Here is a 9189-nt window from a genome sequence, read left to right as displayed (position 1 = left end):
TCTTTTGCCAAGACAATTTATTAAATCCCCGGGATGCCGGGTGCACATGTATGGATATTATCGTCCTTTTATTATGTCGCACTTTAATGTGTTTGTTAATCATCTGTGTGCCGAGTTGCTTTCTTTTGACTCGTTCGCTTTTTCCCATCCGCCCCACTCTTTGGCTGTGCCCTTGCCGGTCGTACGTCCGACTTGCGATCCGTCGCCGGATCAAGAGCGGGCCGCTGGGTGAGGCCGACAGTATTTCAGTCGAACGAGCTGAATTCGGCAATCCGGCACTTTTATGAAAAGTTGCAAGTCAACTCGCTTTTACTCTTTCCCTTAGTCGTTTTTCGCGTGCCGGCTCCCTAGGCCTTACTCCCGCCAGCCGGACAGCCGGGTTGCGGTCTGTAGCTGGATCGGAAGCCGGCTGTCGGAAACCGGATCACGTTACTGAGCCGACCGCGTGAGAGGGTTCAAGCCAATTGGCGAAACAAGGTAGAGTACGCGAAAAACTTGTCGGAAACGGCGCTCTTGGCGCGTGCTTTTCATAGCTTACAAAAGGGATACAAGGGATACATACATTCCTGCTCTCATGTGTAAAATGGGCGGAGTAAGTTGACATTCCAGGGACGTTTAGTCTCCTCGTTAGCCTTGTCCGGCTTGTTTTTCTTAGCCTCTTGGGCATCTATGAGATAGTAGGAATCATTGCCTACTGCCTTGCTCACGATGAAGGGACCCTCCCATGGGGATGACAGTTTATGTTGTCCGGCTGTCCGCTGGATCAGCCGGAGCACTAGGTCTCCTTCTCGGAATGCTAAGGGCTGGACCTTCCGACTGTGATAGCGTCGGAGGCTCTGCTGGTAGATAGTAGATCTGGACGCAGCCAGCAGCCGGGCCTCTTCAACCAAGTCAACTCCATCTTCGCGAGCTTCTTTGGCTTCGGCTTCTGTGTAGAGCTTGATCCTTGGCGCGTCATGCTCGATATCAGTCGGCAAGACGGCTTCGGCCCCGTATACGAGGAAAAATGGTGTGAAGCCGACTGAGCGGTTTGTCGTTGTGCGCAGACTCCATAGCACATTGGGCAGTTCTTCAATCCAGCAGCCGGCCGCTCGCTCAAGCGGCTCTACCAGCCGGGGCCGGATGCCGGCTAGGACCAAGCCGTTAGCCTTCTCCACTTGTCCATTGGACTCTGGGTGCGCCACAGAGGCTAGGGCCATCCGGATCCCCATTTCCCCGCAATAGCGAGAGAAGATGCCTTGTGAGAAGTTGCTGCCGTTGTCGGTGATGATGCTGTGGGGGTAGCCGAATCTCACAATGATTTCCTTGAGGAATGTGACGGCTGTGGAGCCGTCCAGCTTCTTGATTGGCTTGGCTTCGATCCACTTGGTGAATTTGTCAATCATCACCAAGAGGTGTGTCATGCCGCCTCGCGCTGTTTTGAACGGACCCACCATATCCAAGCCCCATACGGCAAACGGCCATGTGATGGGGATGGTTTTCAAGGCGGAAGCCGGCTGGTGTCTTTTCTTTGCGAAGCGCTGACAGCCGTTGCACTTCTTCACCAATTCTTCTGCGTCTCTGAGCGCAGTCGGCCAGTAAAAACCGTGCCGGAAAGCTTTGGCCACTATGGCCCTGGATGAGGCGTGATGTCCGCACTCTCCTTGGTGGATTTCCCGTAGGAGTTCAATCCCTTCAGCCGGCTCGACGCACCGCTGGAACACCCCACTTACGCTGCGTTTGTACAGCTGGTGGTTGATGATTGTATAGGCCTTGGCCCTTCTCTCAATCTGCCTGGCCTGGACTCTATCATCAGGCAGCACACCGTCGGTGAGGTAGGAGAGGAATTCTTGTGCCCATGAAGGTACGCATCTTATCTCGAATACGCTGACCAACAGGGCCTCCTGCGTGGGAGCTTCCGGATTCGACTGCATGGTCGCCGGGTTCGGCTTGCTAGCCGGCGGGTTCGGCTTGCTAGCCCCCGAGTTTGGCGATGAAGCCCCCGGGTTGGACTGATAAGTCCCCGGGTTCGGCATGGTAGCCGGCGGGTTCGGCTTGTTAGCCCCCGACTTGGGCGATGAAGCCCCCGGGTTCGGCTGAACAGCCCCCGGGTCAGCCGGCACGAATATTGAATCCGAGTCCGGTGACGGTATGATGGACGGCTTCTTGAGAACCGCCAAGGCGATGCCCGGCGGAATGGCTTGCCGGGTTGAGCCAATCTTGGACAAGGCGTCAGCCGCCTCGTTGTTTGCTCGTGGCACATGGTGGAATTCGCAGCCGTCGAAGAAGCCGGATAGCTGCTGGACATGGAAGCGGTATGAGGCCATGTTGGCGTCCTTCGCGTCCCAGTCGCCAGATGCTTGTTGAATGACCAAGTCGGAGTCGCCGAAGCAGAGTATGCGACGCACGCCAATCTCCTTGGCCAGCTTCAGCCCATGAATGAGTGCTTCATATTCCGCCACATTGTTAGATGCGGCGAAGTGGATCTGCAGGACGTAGTCCAGCCGGTCTCCCTTGGGAGAGGTGAGGACGATGCCGGCTCCCAAGCCATTGCGAATCTTCGAGCCGTCAAAGTGCATCTTCCAATGTGTGGAATCCGGCACAGGCGGCAGGTACTGCATCTCAGCCCAGTCGACGAAGAAGTACGCGAGGATCTGCGACTTGATGGCTGTGCGTGGCTCGTAGAGGATGGTGTGGGCGGCTAGCTCCAGGGCCCACTTGGCAACCCGGCCGTTGGCATCCTTGCTGCCGATGATTTCCGCCAAGGGTGCCGTGGCAACCACCTTGATGGGGTGCTCTTGGAAGTAGTGCTTGAGCTTCTTGGCCGCCATGTAGACGCCGTAGGTGACCTTCTGGTAGTGGGGGTAGTTTTGCTTCGACAGGGAGAGCACTTCGCTAAGGTAGTAGACTGGGCGCTGGACCAGCTGCTCCCTGCCGTCTTCTTTGCGCTCCACCACCAGGACAACGCTAACCACTCGATTGGTGGCTGCGATGTACAACAGCATCGGCTCCATTGAAGCCGGCGTTGCAAGGATTGGCGCGGTTGAGAGCACGCACTTCAAGTCACGGAAAGCTTCCTCCGCCTGCGGTGACCAGACGAACTTGTCCGCCTTCATCAATTGATACAGGGGCAGTGCCTTCTCCCCCAGCCGGCTGACGAAGCGGCTCAAGGAAGCCAGGCAGCCAGCGAACTTCTGGACGTCCTTGAGGCACTGCGGCAGTTCCATCTTCTCCAGGGCACTGATCTTCTCCGGGTTGGCTTCGATCCCTCGCTGAGAGACGAGGTAGCCAAGGAGCTGGCCAGACGGCACGCCGAATGTGCACTTGGCCGGGTTGAGCTTCATCCGAAATCTTCTCAGATTGGTGAAGGTTTCTCTCAGGTCGTCAAGGAGGGTAGTCGTCTCCTTGGTCTTTACAACGACATCATCCACATATGCGTGAACATTTCTGCCGATTTGATCCTGCAAGCATTTTTGCATGCACCTTTGGTAGGTGGCGCCTGCATTTTTCAAGCCGAACGGCATAGTAGTGTAGCAATAAGCCCCATACGGGGTAATGAACGAAGTCTTTATTTGATCAGCCGGATTCAAAGGAATCTGGTGGTAGCCTGAATAGGCATCTAGGAAAGACAACAGTTCACAGCCGGCAGTCGAGTCTATGACTTGATCTATGCGCGGCAGGGGGAAAGGATCCTTCGGGCACGCCTTGTTCAGGCTGGTGTAGTCGATACACATGCGCCAGGAGCCGTTCTTCTTCAAAACCAGGACCGGGTTCGCCAACCAGTCCGGGTGCAGCACTTCCATGATGAAGCCGGCTGCCCGGCGACGGGCGATTTCTTCACCGATGGCCTTCCTTCTTTCTTCGGCGAAGCGCCTGAGAGGCTGCTTCACCGGCTTGGCTTCAGGCCGGACGTGGAGGTGGTGCTCAGCCAGCTCCCTCGGCACACCCGGCATGTCTCTTGGAGTCCATGCGAAGATGTCCCGATTCTCACGGAGGAAGCTGGTGAGCTCGCTTTCCTATTTCTTGCTCAAGCCGGCACCGATGGTGACGTACTTGTCCGGCTGCGCCGGGTCAGTGAGGATCTTCTTGGTGTTGTCGGCCGGCTGGAAGTGAGTCGTCCCAGCCGGGTTGCCAGCAGCCGGCATGTCTGTCTGCGCGGCTTTGGCGAGGGCAACGGCGTCGTGGATGAGCTGCTTCTCGGTGGCGATGACCAGCGTCTGGGCCATCTTGGAGCTCTGCGTGGCGCAGTCCATGGAGCGGCGATAGTCGCCGGCTATGGTGATGACCCCCTTTGGGCCAGGCAGCTTCATCTTCAGGTACCCGTAGTGGGGCACCGCCATGAACTTGGTCAGGGCCGGCCTGCCCAGGAGCGCGTGGTAGGGACTCACGAGGTCCACCACCTCGAACTCGATTCTCTCGGTGCGGAAGTGGTCCGGCTTCCCGAACATCACCTCCAACGTGATCCGGCCGATCGGCTGGCAGCAGTGGCGTGGCACGATGCCATGGAAGACGGTGGGGGTGGGGCGCAACTCGGCCTCCTGAATGCCCAGCTTGCGGGCGGTGTCGCGGTAGAGGATGTTGATGCTGCTGCCGCCGTCGATGAGGACACGCGAAAAACGCACGCTGCGCCGGGTTGTGCCGATGGTGGGGTCAAGGACCATGGCGTAGCTGCCCGGCTTCGGCAGGACAGCCGGTGTGTCGCGGCGATCAAAAGTGATGGCCTGCTCTGACCAGTTTAGGTACTGGGGGACCGGCGGTATGACCGCATTGACCTCGAGGGAACGGCTCTGCTGGCTCGTCTTGTCCTCGGGCTCGGAGGTGAAGATGATGTAGGTAGCATCTTCGGCCAGATATCGGCCGCCATGGTGCACTTGGTTAGCCTCGTGGTGCTTGAGGTTGGCGTTCTCTGCGCCGGCTTGGCCACCAGGCCCGCCGGCTGGTGGAGGCGGGGGTGGAGGCGACAGAGGTTCACCGCTTGTCAGCCGCTTCATGAAGTGGCAGTCGCGGGTGGTGTGGTTGGAGGGGTTCTTGCCGCTGTGGTACTTGCACGGCGAATCGAGCATCTGCTCGAAGGTGTACTTCGGCTTCCACTGCCGGTCTTGCTTCTGGCGGCGGCTGCCGCCTGCCGTGTTGTCTGCCACGGCGGCTACGTGGGCAGAGCCGTACCGGCGGTCCGGCTGGTCGCTGTGACGCTTGCCGCGGTAGTTGTCCCGCCGGCTGCCGTGAGAGGCGCCGTCTGCCGGCTTGTGCTCAGCCGACTTGTGGTGGTCCCGCCTGGAGGGAGCCGGTGCTGGGTCAGCCGGCGCCTTGCCGGCTTCTTCAGCCAGCGCATATTTGTCGGCAATGGCCATGAGGGCGGCCATGGACTTGGGCTCGCTGCGGCGCAGCTTGTGCCACAGCATGGTGTTTGGCCGGCAGCCTCCCATGAAGAAGCTGATGGCCTGGATCTCGTGCACACCCTCGCAGGAGTTGCGCATCTCGCACCAGCACGTCAGGTATGCGCGGTCCGTCTCATCCGGGCCCTGCTTGCACATCTCCAGCTGTTGGGGGCGACCCGGCCGGCGGTAGCAGCCGGTGAAGTTGCTGATGAAGGCCGCCTCGAAGTCCAGCCAGCCGTTTATGCTGCCGGCTGGCAAGTTGTTGAGCCATGTGCGGGCGGAGCCGAGCAGCATGAGGGGGGAGTAGCGCACAGCCCAGCGCTTGTTGCCTTTGGCGATGCCGACTGCGGTGGAGTAGTCCTGCAGCCAGTCCTCCGGCTTGGCAGTGCCGTCGTACTTGGGGGTGTCGCGCGGGAGCTGGAAGCCGTCGATCATGGGCTCGTTGATGATGCGTGGCCCAAAGCACTTTGGGCCGGCTGGCGCTTCTTCTTCCGCAATGCGGGATTCGACCAGCCGATCGAGGCGGTCTCTGGCGTCGGCGGGCTCGATGCGGGGGCCCAGCCGGGAACGTGCCGGCTGGCGTGTGCCGGCTGCTTCCGGAGCCGGCCGGTGCTGACGGCGGGGCTCGGAGTCTTGCTCCTGGTTCCGGCTTGGGGGAGGCCGGCTGCGGGCTCGCTGCGCTCGGCTGGTGGCTCGGCCCGGCCCGAGCTTTGCGTGCGTGGCCCGGGAGTCACGGTGCCGGCTTGGTGCTGGGGAGGCGGACTCGGCCGTGTCCACGGCGCCTTCTGTCGTTGCCTGCAGCGCCACGAGCGTGAGAAGCTGCGGGGGCATTGACGTGCACAGGGTCGGCCGCCTGCTTGTTGGCTGCGTTGAGCAGCTCAGTCACCCGCATGGTTTGGCGGCGTAACTCTTCGCCTTCAAGGAGGTTCAGCTCTTCTGCGGCGGCTTGTGCCGCGCGCATGTTCTTGTCGGGGGTGTTGTAGACGGGTAGCTCCGCGGACGGAGCCGGCGAAGGAGCACCGTCGCGGGCGATCTCAGCGCCAAGGTCGCGGCCCCTGCGGCGGATCTGGCCGGCTCGGCTGGGACCGTCGCCGCCTGGAGTGAGGCCGTGGGCGCGGTTGTACTCGCGCTGGGTGATCTCCATCTGGCGCTTAGCAGCAGCCAGTTCTTCGGTTTGCTTGAGGAGGAGCTGGCGGTGCGCCTCCAAATCCGCCTCGATGGTGGTGGGGTCGGCGCCAGGCGTGAGCGGGGTGCTCAGTTTTGCCCGGACTTCGTCCAGCCGGGACGGTGGTAGTGGCGCCTTTGGGCCCGAGCCGGAGGCGTTGGGGTCGACGTTGCGCTCCAGGTTGGGGCCACGGGTGCGCGGGTTCTTGGTGGGGAGCTCGTCGCCAGCCATCATGACTTGCACGACGGCGGGGCTGGCGGGAGCGCTTCTGCCGGCTCGCGGAGGAGGGCTTGCGCAGCGCAGCACCTGCCGCGGGTAGCGCGGCGGTGCGATGGTTGCAACGTAGACGTCGTGGCCGCCGAAGGAGATGACGCTGCCGCCGGCTGGGAAGGGCCGGTCGGCGAAGCAGCCAGCGTTGTCGCTGACGCAGTCGAGGGAGCCGAATCTCCAGATCAAGCCTGAAGCGACTCGCTCGCCGGTGGTGATGGTGAGGCCCGTCCGGATGAAGACACCGGCCGAGGATGCTGAAGGCCCCACGGTGGGCGCCAAATGTCGTGGTATCGTCACGGCATATGCCATAGGGTGGCTAATCGAAGTGGTTCCTGAGAGATCTCACGGCGGTATCCGGATGCGGGTATGGGGACGAGCGACGCGGCGACGTACCCAGATTCGAGGCCCTCCGATGGAGGTAACACCTCTACTCCTGCTATGAGTGTATATGATGATCACACAATACAATGGTGCTCCTAGAGCTGTGTCCGGCTGCTCCTGGGAGGCTAAGGGAGACGATGGTCTCTCTCACAAGGCAGCGCTAAGGGTGGAATGAGAATGATTGATCGATCCCCTGCACGAGAGGGGGTAGTGCGGCTTATATAGGCGCCGGCACTTTACATATAAGACCCTATAGTTTACTGGCCGGCTTGGCCGGCTTCGGCTTCCGCTCCTTCCCGAGGTGGTGACGTCAGGAGCCATTGAGGCGTCGTGGCCTGTCCCATCCGGCTGCCAAGGTCAGCGGTATGGAGAGGAGGTGTCGCTGTCGCCGTCAGCCACTGTAGTCAGTACGGATCGACGTAGGCCCTGACGGCCTGTCCGGCGCGTGGCACTATTGCTCCACAGTGCCCCGCGCTTTACGGAAGATGGAGTCAGCGTGGACTTTGGGAACCCGGATCACCAACCCGGTTCCTTCCAGTGCAAGACTCGCCAGCCTCGAGTCGGTCTGAGGTACAAACCCCCAGTCGGATATGGCTTGTAGAAGCCGGCCCAACTACAGCATTGGTGGCCGTAGCCAGGCCGACTAGGACCTAGAGCCAGCCGGCTTCCGGACCAGCCGGCCACGGTGCCAGCCGGCTGCACCTCAGCCGGCCTTTGCCGCGAGCCGGCCAGTGGCCAGCCGGCTGCTCCGCGTCCATTGCCCTACCCGGGGTCTTCCCCCCGACACCCTGACATGCTTCTTTTGTGTTGTAGAACTTCGCCCGGATCCGCAGGGAGGAGCTAGCCTCCTACACCCCCAGCCGGTGTTTCAAGGACGACTGCGACGCCGACCCTTACGTGAAGGGGAAGCAGAAAATGGGCCGGTCCAATGTCAAGCATCCCGGTAACCTCTCAACTCCTCATCCGGTTAAAGACACCGGTTCTGACGATGAGGTCGTATGCCTCGAGGTACATTGTTCAGCTCCTCTTTACTTATAAACTGTTTCTTTGTAGATCTCCCCTCAGCCGGCACAAATCCTCAGGTCGTGGAGGGTGTTCCTCCCCTGGCAGTCGAGGTTGGCCAGGAGTTCCTGGACAAGCTGAACGACAGGGGCCGGAAGAACAAAGCTCCAGCTTCCGACGCCAGCCCCAGCGAGGAGCCTCCTGCCAAGCTCTCCAAGAAGGACGCCAGTGGCAAGCCCTACACCACGAAGCGGTACCGGTCTAAGATGCCGGTTTCTTCTAGGTAAGCTACCTATCCGTCTTTCTTTCTGTTCTTTCTCATTGGTTTCTTTGACCGGTTGCTTTTTCTAACCTTCTTTCTATTTTTCTCTCTCAGGCCTGCCCTGAGCCTTACCAGGAGCGCCTCTGGCATGAGGCCGGACGCTTCCGAGGAAGCCGCCAGACCCTCTCCTCTTCCTCAAGCAAGTCCGGTACCATCTGGTGTCGGCAAATCTCCAGCCTCCCCTTTGGGGGGCAACACAAGTGCGGGGCGCGCGGCCCCAGATATTTCTCATCACAGCGCGGAGGAGGATTTCTTTTCCCCTCCAGAAGCCGAAGACACCGGCGCCAGCAACATCGGCGCCGGTAGCGAAGAAACGGAGCGGGCGGAACCTTTGGTTCCTCCCGTTCCCATAAAGAAGAAGAAGACCTCTGCCTCCCCCTCCAAGACCGTGCCGGATGCTTCCACGCCGGCAACCTCATCTGCTGCTAAGGAGACGCCGGAAGCTCCCGCGCCCACCAAGGAAGCCATGCCAACACCTCCGGCAGCTCCTTCTGGCAAGCCATCTTCCGCCAAGCCAACTCCTCCGGAGGGCGCCAAGCTTACCGCCCAACAACTTGTTGCGGTGGTAACAACAACGACCTCCCCCTCTTCCGGCTCGCAGTCGCTAGTACTGCATGCCGGCCGCGTCGCCGTTGCGGCCAGTGAGAAGGCCTCAGCTCAGCTGGGACGGATCACTGAGCTTAAAACGTGGC

The sequence above is a fragment of the Lolium perenne genome, chromosome 5 (genome assembly GCF_019359855.2).
Source record: "Lolium perenne isolate Kyuss_39 chromosome 5, Kyuss_2.0, whole genome shotgun sequence".
NCBI lineage: Eukaryota > Viridiplantae > Streptophyta > Magnoliopsida > Poales > Poaceae > Lolium > Lolium perenne.
This window is presented reverse-complemented; position numbering follows the sequence as displayed.